The sequence below is a fragment of the Humulus lupulus genome, chromosome 9, assembly GCF_963169125.1.
Source record: "Humulus lupulus chromosome 9, drHumLupu1.1, whole genome shotgun sequence".
In the NCBI taxonomy this organism is placed as follows: domain Eukaryota; kingdom Viridiplantae; phylum Streptophyta; class Magnoliopsida; order Rosales; family Cannabaceae; genus Humulus; species Humulus lupulus.
The window spans coordinates 172,221,341-172,229,901 of NC_084801.1; positions in this window are offsets into that span (position 1 = coordinate 172,221,341).

Genomic DNA, 8,561 nt, shown 5'->3' on the forward strand with positions numbered 1-8,561 from the left:
GATATCCCCTAGAATCGGGATGTTTTATTATATTTATTACATTTAAATTACAAAAAACATTCAAAATGTAACAAAACCCCCCATTTGTGGGAAGAATGAGAGATTCCCGCGTATCTTGTTGAAGTTGTTTCTGGGAATCTTGACTTAGTCCTCCTCTAGCTAGTTGATCCACCTCACCTCCACTCTGGTCGATCATACACATGCTGGTCGGACATACATTTGCTGGTAGGACATGCAAGTGCTGGTCGGACATGTGCATGGTGGTAGGACATGCACTCTTCTCCTCTAGCATGCCATGTCTCTCCTTTAACATGGCACTCTCCTCTAGCATGCCATTTCTTTATTTGGACAACCATGCACTTGTTGGACATACGCATAAAGACCAAATTCTTGGGCTCTCCTCGGACCACACCCTTGGGGTCTCCTCGGACCACACCCTTGGGATCTCCTAGGATGCATTCTCCTTAGCTCTCCTAGGATGCACTCTCCTTATCTCTCCTCGGACCACACCCTTGGGATCTCCTAGGATGCACTCTCCTTAGCTCTCCTAGGATCACACCCTTGGGATCTCCTAGGATGCACTCTCCTTAGCTCTCCTAGGACTAAGGTCCGAACACACCCTCCTTGGGTTCTCCTCGGACCAAGGTGGTCCGACCGGACCTCTTGGGGCCTCTCAAGCAGTCCAAATTCTTCGTCAGTCTACCGGGTCACTTTATCACAACTCTGAAGAGTCAATGTATTTATTGACTATTAATATGTCTTTTACTGACCATGCACTGCCACTTGTCACCTTTATTGCCACGTCATTGATCTCCAATTTTTGGGGATAACACTAGTATTAAGATAGGTTACCATCAATCGTGAATCTCTTTAGGGAGTCTAAGTCCCATCCCTTGAGATGTAGACATGATTCTATTTGAATCATTTTTCTCATGTATGCATACTTAGACACTCTCATTATTTTATTCAAACTTTGTTGATAGCCATAGTTTGATTAAAATAGTTGCCTCTTTAAAATAGTGATTTTGACCATAGTCAATACCCCCACTATTTTATAGTTTAATATCCAAGATAAACATTTGAATATTAATTCTAGAAACCTATTTTGTTTCTAGAATTCTCATTTATGTTTTAAATTTATTCCTTCTTGAATCAAAATATTACAAAACAACAACTTTAGATACCAAGCATGTCTAGATTTGTTCATTCTATACACATATAGCCAATGTGATTTAGAATGTGAAATTCCAAATCATCTATTTGATAGGATGACCAAATTAATCAATTGATTAACAACAAAATAAATTGATTAACTTTGGAGCATCACCCCCACATTTCTCACATAGTGATAATAAAATATCACTTTAAAATATCACTTTCTATTAAGTCCTTTATCCTCTAAGATAAATCTAGACTTATAATTCTTAAAGTTCATCATGAGTCCTCTAAGCCACATGATAAACTCTCAATAGATCATGATAAAAACCTCAATGTTTATCTTGATTTATTTACTTGCTAAAGCAAGACACATTTCTTTCAAAGCAACTTTTACTTAGTTTCTTTCTTTTATGCATTTCACAAAATAAAATGTGAACACAAATGTAATGTGAGAATTTCTCAAACAAATAATCACAAATTTCATATTTTAGTTGTCTAAATAATCTCAAAATCACTTAAACAAATTTTGTGTATTTCTTAAGAGTCTCTTTGAGATTCTTTTGAAAACATCAATTTGACATCCATTGATTTTCTCATCAAAATCAAAATAAAGATGTCAATTTTTAAACACTTTAAATCAAAGAAAATAAACCCTCATTGATTTATTTAAACACTTTAATTTCTTATATTTTTGTTTAAAATTATCTCCTCATTGAGATTAATTTAAACATATCACAATTTTTTACTAAAATAAATAAAGTTCTTTTTTATTCACCATTGGTGTAAAGATTTGAAATTGCTTCTCCAATTTTGAAAATGTCTCCTCATTGAATATTTAAGAATTATTGTCACTAAATAATTTTTAAATATATTTCATTTGACCACACTCTAGACTATAAGTCTGTTGAGTCAATATGTCATCCCACAATTTTTTAATCCACTTTGATCCATTTTTCTTGCAATGACAAGACACTTATCAAAAGATGTAACCCTCTTAGGTTCATTTTTTCTTATCTCATAATTGAGATGCTCAACACTTTAAATGAGAATTTTAATTTCTCAAATTATTCTTTTTATTCACAAATTACTTGCTAACAATAATATAGGATAAAACCTATTAACATATCACAAATGTTTGCACGATTATAATTTCACATAGTTGTCAACATATATGACTTATATCATACTAATATGACTCTTTATTAATATGTAAACATAAATTACAAGTATCATACGCATATGATTTCATATTTCTATTGATTCACAAAATCAATATATTTATGCATGTCATATAGAACTCATAAAATTGTCATTCGAATAACTTATCATTATTACATAATAAGACAATTCTATAACATGCTAACATATTACCCAATAATCTACTAGATTATTTACATATTAATCACATATAACAAAAACTCAAGATATTATATTATCTTCTAATCTAACCACTAAAAAACAAAAGAGATTAGAAAACAATGAACCTCGTTTATAAACTTTTATTCTTCTCATTTCTATCACTATATGAAAACCATTAGATCTTCTAAGAAAACCAAAGTAGAACATTACCTTATCTTACCATCTTTTTAAAGTTGGATCCTCATATGATCTCCATGGTTTCTCTTTCCATTGAAAAAGGAAAGTAAGCTTTTGATTGTTAGAGAATATATGTTATTGCTCAATGGAAATATAAAAAAACCAAAATAAGCAAAAAATACAATAGAAAAGGTAATTGATTAAATAAATATTACAACTCAATTGCTCAAAATACAAGTAAATAGAAATAAGAGAAGGAAGAGAATTATAAGAACTAAAACCCTAAAACAAAAGACACCAATAAATATGTAAATAGAAATAGAAGTAGAGGATTACAAACTCGATACACTAATAATACAAGAAGAACAACAAAATGAAAGGAAAACCAATAAAAGGGACAAACTCTCACACAACCAAAGTGTAGATTAGTGGGGATCACCAACTTGAACAAGGTTCAAAACCTTTGTCCAAAAGCTTATTTCTCCCTATTCTCTAAGCACTAAGGGATCTCTCTAGGAAATAATTCTCTGGAATTATCAAGCCCTCTATGGTGTATTTTCCAGCCAAGTGCTTTGTGGATGGAAAATGATGTGTCTTACAAGTGAGCATTAGGCTCCTATTTATAGAGTTTGAGATATCCTTTGAATTTCAAATTCCACCAACCCCCATGGCTGTTACCAATGTTTAATTGGATGTTTATGGAATTAAAATGGAGATTTGCGAGTTATTTGGGATGTTAGAACCGTTCAATTTGGAAAAAACTGAAAAATCATATAGGCTGCCAGCCTCACTGGCCGCGGCCAAGACTTTTCAGTGGCCGCGACCACTGGCCATTTTCAGCACAAAAAAGTCATTTTTCCAAAACGTTCCAAAACGTCCCAAATCCTTTCCCACATGATTTTGTAACCTCCAAACAACTATTGGGAGTTAAAAACATGTCTCCAACAGCCATATTTCATCATGGCTTTGTGAAATCCAATCTCAAATGTATAACATATAATATACACATTATTGGGTAATATTTTAGAGTTACAAATTTGTAACTGATTTTGTAACTCCAAAATATGTCACATTTGGGCACACACATGTGTCTAATTTTGTGACTCTCAATAATATGTTACAAGGTGGGACAAATCACATTTGTGCGATAAATCACATTTTGTCACATTATTTAATCTAACATTATATTATATGAAATAATATAACATTCCCCCACTAGATTAAATAATCACTTTTTGTAACACTTATTTAATCAATCAAACATTATATTAAAATATAATACTAAGTGTGCCAAACCCGAGTATTTGTGTAATTGATTGTGATATGTATTTGAGATGAAATGTTTACCACTGATTAATTTTATACTTGAATTCTGTTAAATAATTGAACTGGTTGAATTAAGGTTAATTGAATATTACTGTTGCTTCATGTGTTTGCTGTTCATGGTTTGCTTGTTGGACCTTGGCTCACGGGTGCTACGTGGTGCAAGTAAAAGAAAAGGAAAGATGGACCAACAATGAGTTGGAGAGCTTTGGGGGCGAAGTGTATATAGTCAGTTACTCGACCGCCACGGCCGAGGGAAAGTGCAGGGACAAAGTCCTAAAGCTTCTATTTTGCCATTAGTGTGGCTTTTGATTGTATTAAACTTTTGAGGGTTGTAATTTATCACTTATACCATGTTTTTGGGATCCCATATACCAAACATCTGTTTTAATGAAAATTAACCATTTATAATCAAAATCTTTTAACCCTAACCTGATAGTTGACTTTAGGAACACAATATTGTTCAAACGACTTGATTAGAAAGTATTACACCATTTTAAAATACACAGTATAACGGTCTTGGTTTTCTAGGGCGTTATAAATTGGTATCAGAGCTAGGTTTAAGGGTTCCTGAAGACTGGCTGAGCATGTACACTCGCCACTAAAGACAAGCTCGACTCGGGGTTTGGTAACTGTATATATGTGATTACATGCTTACATGCTTGAATGAAATATAAATGTTTTAATTTGTATGATTAATAGGGAGCATGAGATACTGATAGGGCCTGGCCCTTGACTGCTGTGTGATTATAACGAGGCATGCTTATTAGCATTGTTGTTGTATGTGAATGGATGTTTAAATGCTTGTCTGAATCTTGATTGCATATGGTTGGTTGAGTTTCAATAATGGACTATGGAAAGACTGTTAACCTGCCATCATTGCCTGACTGCCGAGTCGTTGATTGCAGATAAACTTGGATTGCTATGTGTCCAAGGCGATCAATACGACTAGTCGGCACAGGGTCTGAGGCTAGAGATGATGAACAGGGCCAGAACCCTCCGCCAGTCCCTGAGAACTAACAGCAGATACTTGGTGATATGCAAGCCCGATTACAGAGTTAAGAAGATCATATTCGCCTTATGAGACAGCATGATCCGTCAGGGAGTGCTGCTCCTATTGTGCCATCTGTTGTGGTACCAGTTGTACAACCACCTGAGGTTGGGAGCAGGTGGGAGCCACTTTATGAAAAGTTCAGGAGACAACATCCCCCAACCTTTGAGGGAGGACCTGATTCACTTAAGGTTGAACAGTGGATGAGTATGATCACTTGCATCCTGGATTTCATGAGGGTGGAAGGTAATGACAGGGTGGCCTGTGTCGCCTATATGCTTAGGGAGGATGCCCGTATTTGGCGGGAGGTGGCATTACAGACCAGGGATATTTCTACCTTGAGTTGGGATAGGTTTAGAGATCTGTTCAACCAGAAGTATTACAATGTTGCCATTAGGGCAACAAAGGTGAATGAATTCACGGGGCTAGTACAGGGCAGTATGACAGTTACAGAGTATGCCCTGAAGTTCGATAGGCTGGCGAAGTTTGCATCAGACTTAATGCCTATAGATGCGGCTAGGCAGGACAGGTTCGTTCGAGGGCTCAATGCTATGATAGCCCAGGATGTGAGGATTACATCGGTACCTGGGCATATGACTTATGCCCAGGCTGTTGAGAAGACTCTTACCGCTGAAGAGGTAGAGAATAAGATCTGGAGGGAGAATGCTGCAAGACGGGATGTTCGTAGGGCAGTACCTCCATCCACAGGGTCTGGTAGGGGCGGAGGAACCAGTGATCTGAAGAGGAAGACCCCTGACACCTCGACCACTGCTGGTCCTGATAGGAGGGGTCGGGGTGCTCAGGGTGGCCGCCAGGGAGGTGGTGAGTCATGGAGGAGTTACCAGAATGCACGAGATGCAGGAAGCGCCATTCGAGCGAATGTCGGGCAAAGGCTTGTTATCTGTGCGGGGTGGTGGGACACCTCAAGAAGGACTGCCCAACAGCAAAGAAGGAGGAACCAGGGAAGGTGGACAACTTGACTCCAGCTCGAGTGTTCACCTTGACGCAAGCAGAGGCCAAAGCTAGTCCCGTGGTAGTGACAGGTCAGCTTTCTAGTGCTGGCTCTTCTTATACTGTATTGATTGACTCTGGTGCTACACATTTGTTTGTTTATAGTAAGGTAATTGATAGATTGTGTAAACCTAGTAAGTATTATACTGCGGGGTTTGGGACTATACTGCCAATAGGGGAACTGGTAGTTTCTAGGAGATGGATTAGAGCACTGCCAGTGATGGTAGATAGTAGGGAACTATCAGTTGATTTGATCGAGTAGAGTATGGATGACTTTGATATGATTTTAGTGATGGATTGGCTGGTGAGATATGGGGCTACTATAGATTGTAGGAAGAATATGGTGACCTTTGAGCTTGAGGGTGAGGATCCGTTTGTTTTCGTGGGTGCTATGCATGGACCCCACATACCCTTGATATCAATATTGAGGGCTAGGGACCTGTTACAGGGAGGTTGTATAGGTTTTCTAGCTAGCGTGGTGGATACCACCAAAGTTTTTCCAGCGGGGCCGGGAGAAACCAAATTGGTACGCGAGTTCTTGGATGTATTTCCTGAAGAATTACCAGGACTGCCGCCACACAGAGAGATTCAATTCGTCATCGAGTTAGCACCAGGTACAGAACCAGTGTCGAAGGCACCATATAGGATGGCTCTGACGGAACTGAAGGAGTTAAAGATACAGTTGCAAGAACTTCTTGATTTGGGGTTTATCAGACCTAGATTCTCGCCATGGGGTGCTCCAGTTTTGTTTGTGAAGAAGAAGGATGGGACTATGAGAATGCAAAGACTACAAAGAGTTGAACAAGTTGACCATCAAGAACAAATACCCCTTACCAAGGATTGATCACATGTTCGATTAGCTATAGGGAAAGATGATATTCTCGAAGATTGATCTTTGATCTGGTTATCACCAGCCGAGGATCAAGGACGAGGATATTCCAAAGGCGGCCTTCTGAATGAGTAATGGGCATTATGAGTTCCTGGTCATGTCGTTTGGTCTGACCAATGCCCTAGCAGCATTCATGGATCTGATGAACAGGGTGTTCAAGGACTTCTTGGATCAGTTTGTAATTGTCTTCATCGATAACATTTTGGTTTACTCCAGTTCAGATGTAGAGCATGAGCAGCATCTTCGGCAGGTATTGCAAAGACTGAGAGAGCATCGGTTGTATGCCAAGTTTAAGAAGTGCGAGTTCTGGCTACTAGAAGTGACATTCCATGCACACATTGTTGGTGAGGATGTGATTAAGGTAGAGGCAGTGAGAGATTGGCCGAGGCCAAGGAAAGCCTCAGAGGTTAGGAGCTTCCTTGGATTAGTGGGATATTACAGACGGTTTGTGAAAGGGTTCTCGAAGATTGCTGCACCGATGACAAAAATGACACAGAAGAATCTGAAGTTTTTCTGGTTCAACAAGTGTGAGAATAGTTTCCAGGAACTGAAACGACAGCTGATTACTGCTCATGTGTTGAGTCTTCCTTCGAAATGAGGAAAGTTTATGGTATACTGTGACGCATCAAGATTGGGGTTGGGATGCGTGTTGATGCAAAATGAGAAGGTTATTTCTTATGCGTCACAGGAGCTGAAGGAGTATAAGCAGCGGTACCCTACTCATGATCTGGAATTGGCAGTGGTGGTATTCACACTAAAAGTTTGGCGATATTACTTGTATGGGGAGGAGTGCAAGATATACATCGATCATAAGAGCTTGAAGTATTTCTTCACCCAGAAGGAATTGAATATGAGGCAGAGACGTTGGCTAAAGTTGGTAAAGGATTATGACTGTGATATCCTTTACTACCTAGGGAAAGCCAATGTGGTGGCAAATGCGTTGAGCCGGAGGGGCCCGGGACAATTATTCAACTCTACACAGATATCAAAGGAACTAGTAGAGGAGATGGCTAGAGCGAGGATAAAGCTGGTTGTGGACCAGTTGGCCAATATTACCTTATAGCATACCCTTCTAGAGAGGATAAGAGAGGGCCAGATGGATGATGTACAATTGCAAGAGGTTAGAGGGAATGTCCTAGCTGGAGTGGCTAAGGATTATTCCATTTCAGAGACCGGGTTACTACAATATAAGGGTCGGATTTGTGTCCCGACATATGTGGGTATTAGACAAGAGATATTTGATGAATCCCATGCTACACCGTACTCACTCCATACGGGCACCACGAAGATGTATTAGGATCTACGGACCTTATATTGGTGGCCTGGGATGAAGAAGGATGTAGTGGAGTACGTGGCCAAGTGTTTAACCTGTTAGCAGGTGAAGGCTGAGCATCAGCGACTAGCGGGGCTGCTACAGCCTTTGAGTATTCCCGAGTGGAAATGAGAAGACATTACTATGGATTTTGTGGGAGGATTACCAAGGACAGTGGGGCTACATGACTCGGTGTGGGTGATAGTAGGCAGATACACCAAGTCAGCTCACTTTCTACCAGTGAAGGCAACCTATACTGTGGATCAGTACGCAGAGTTGTA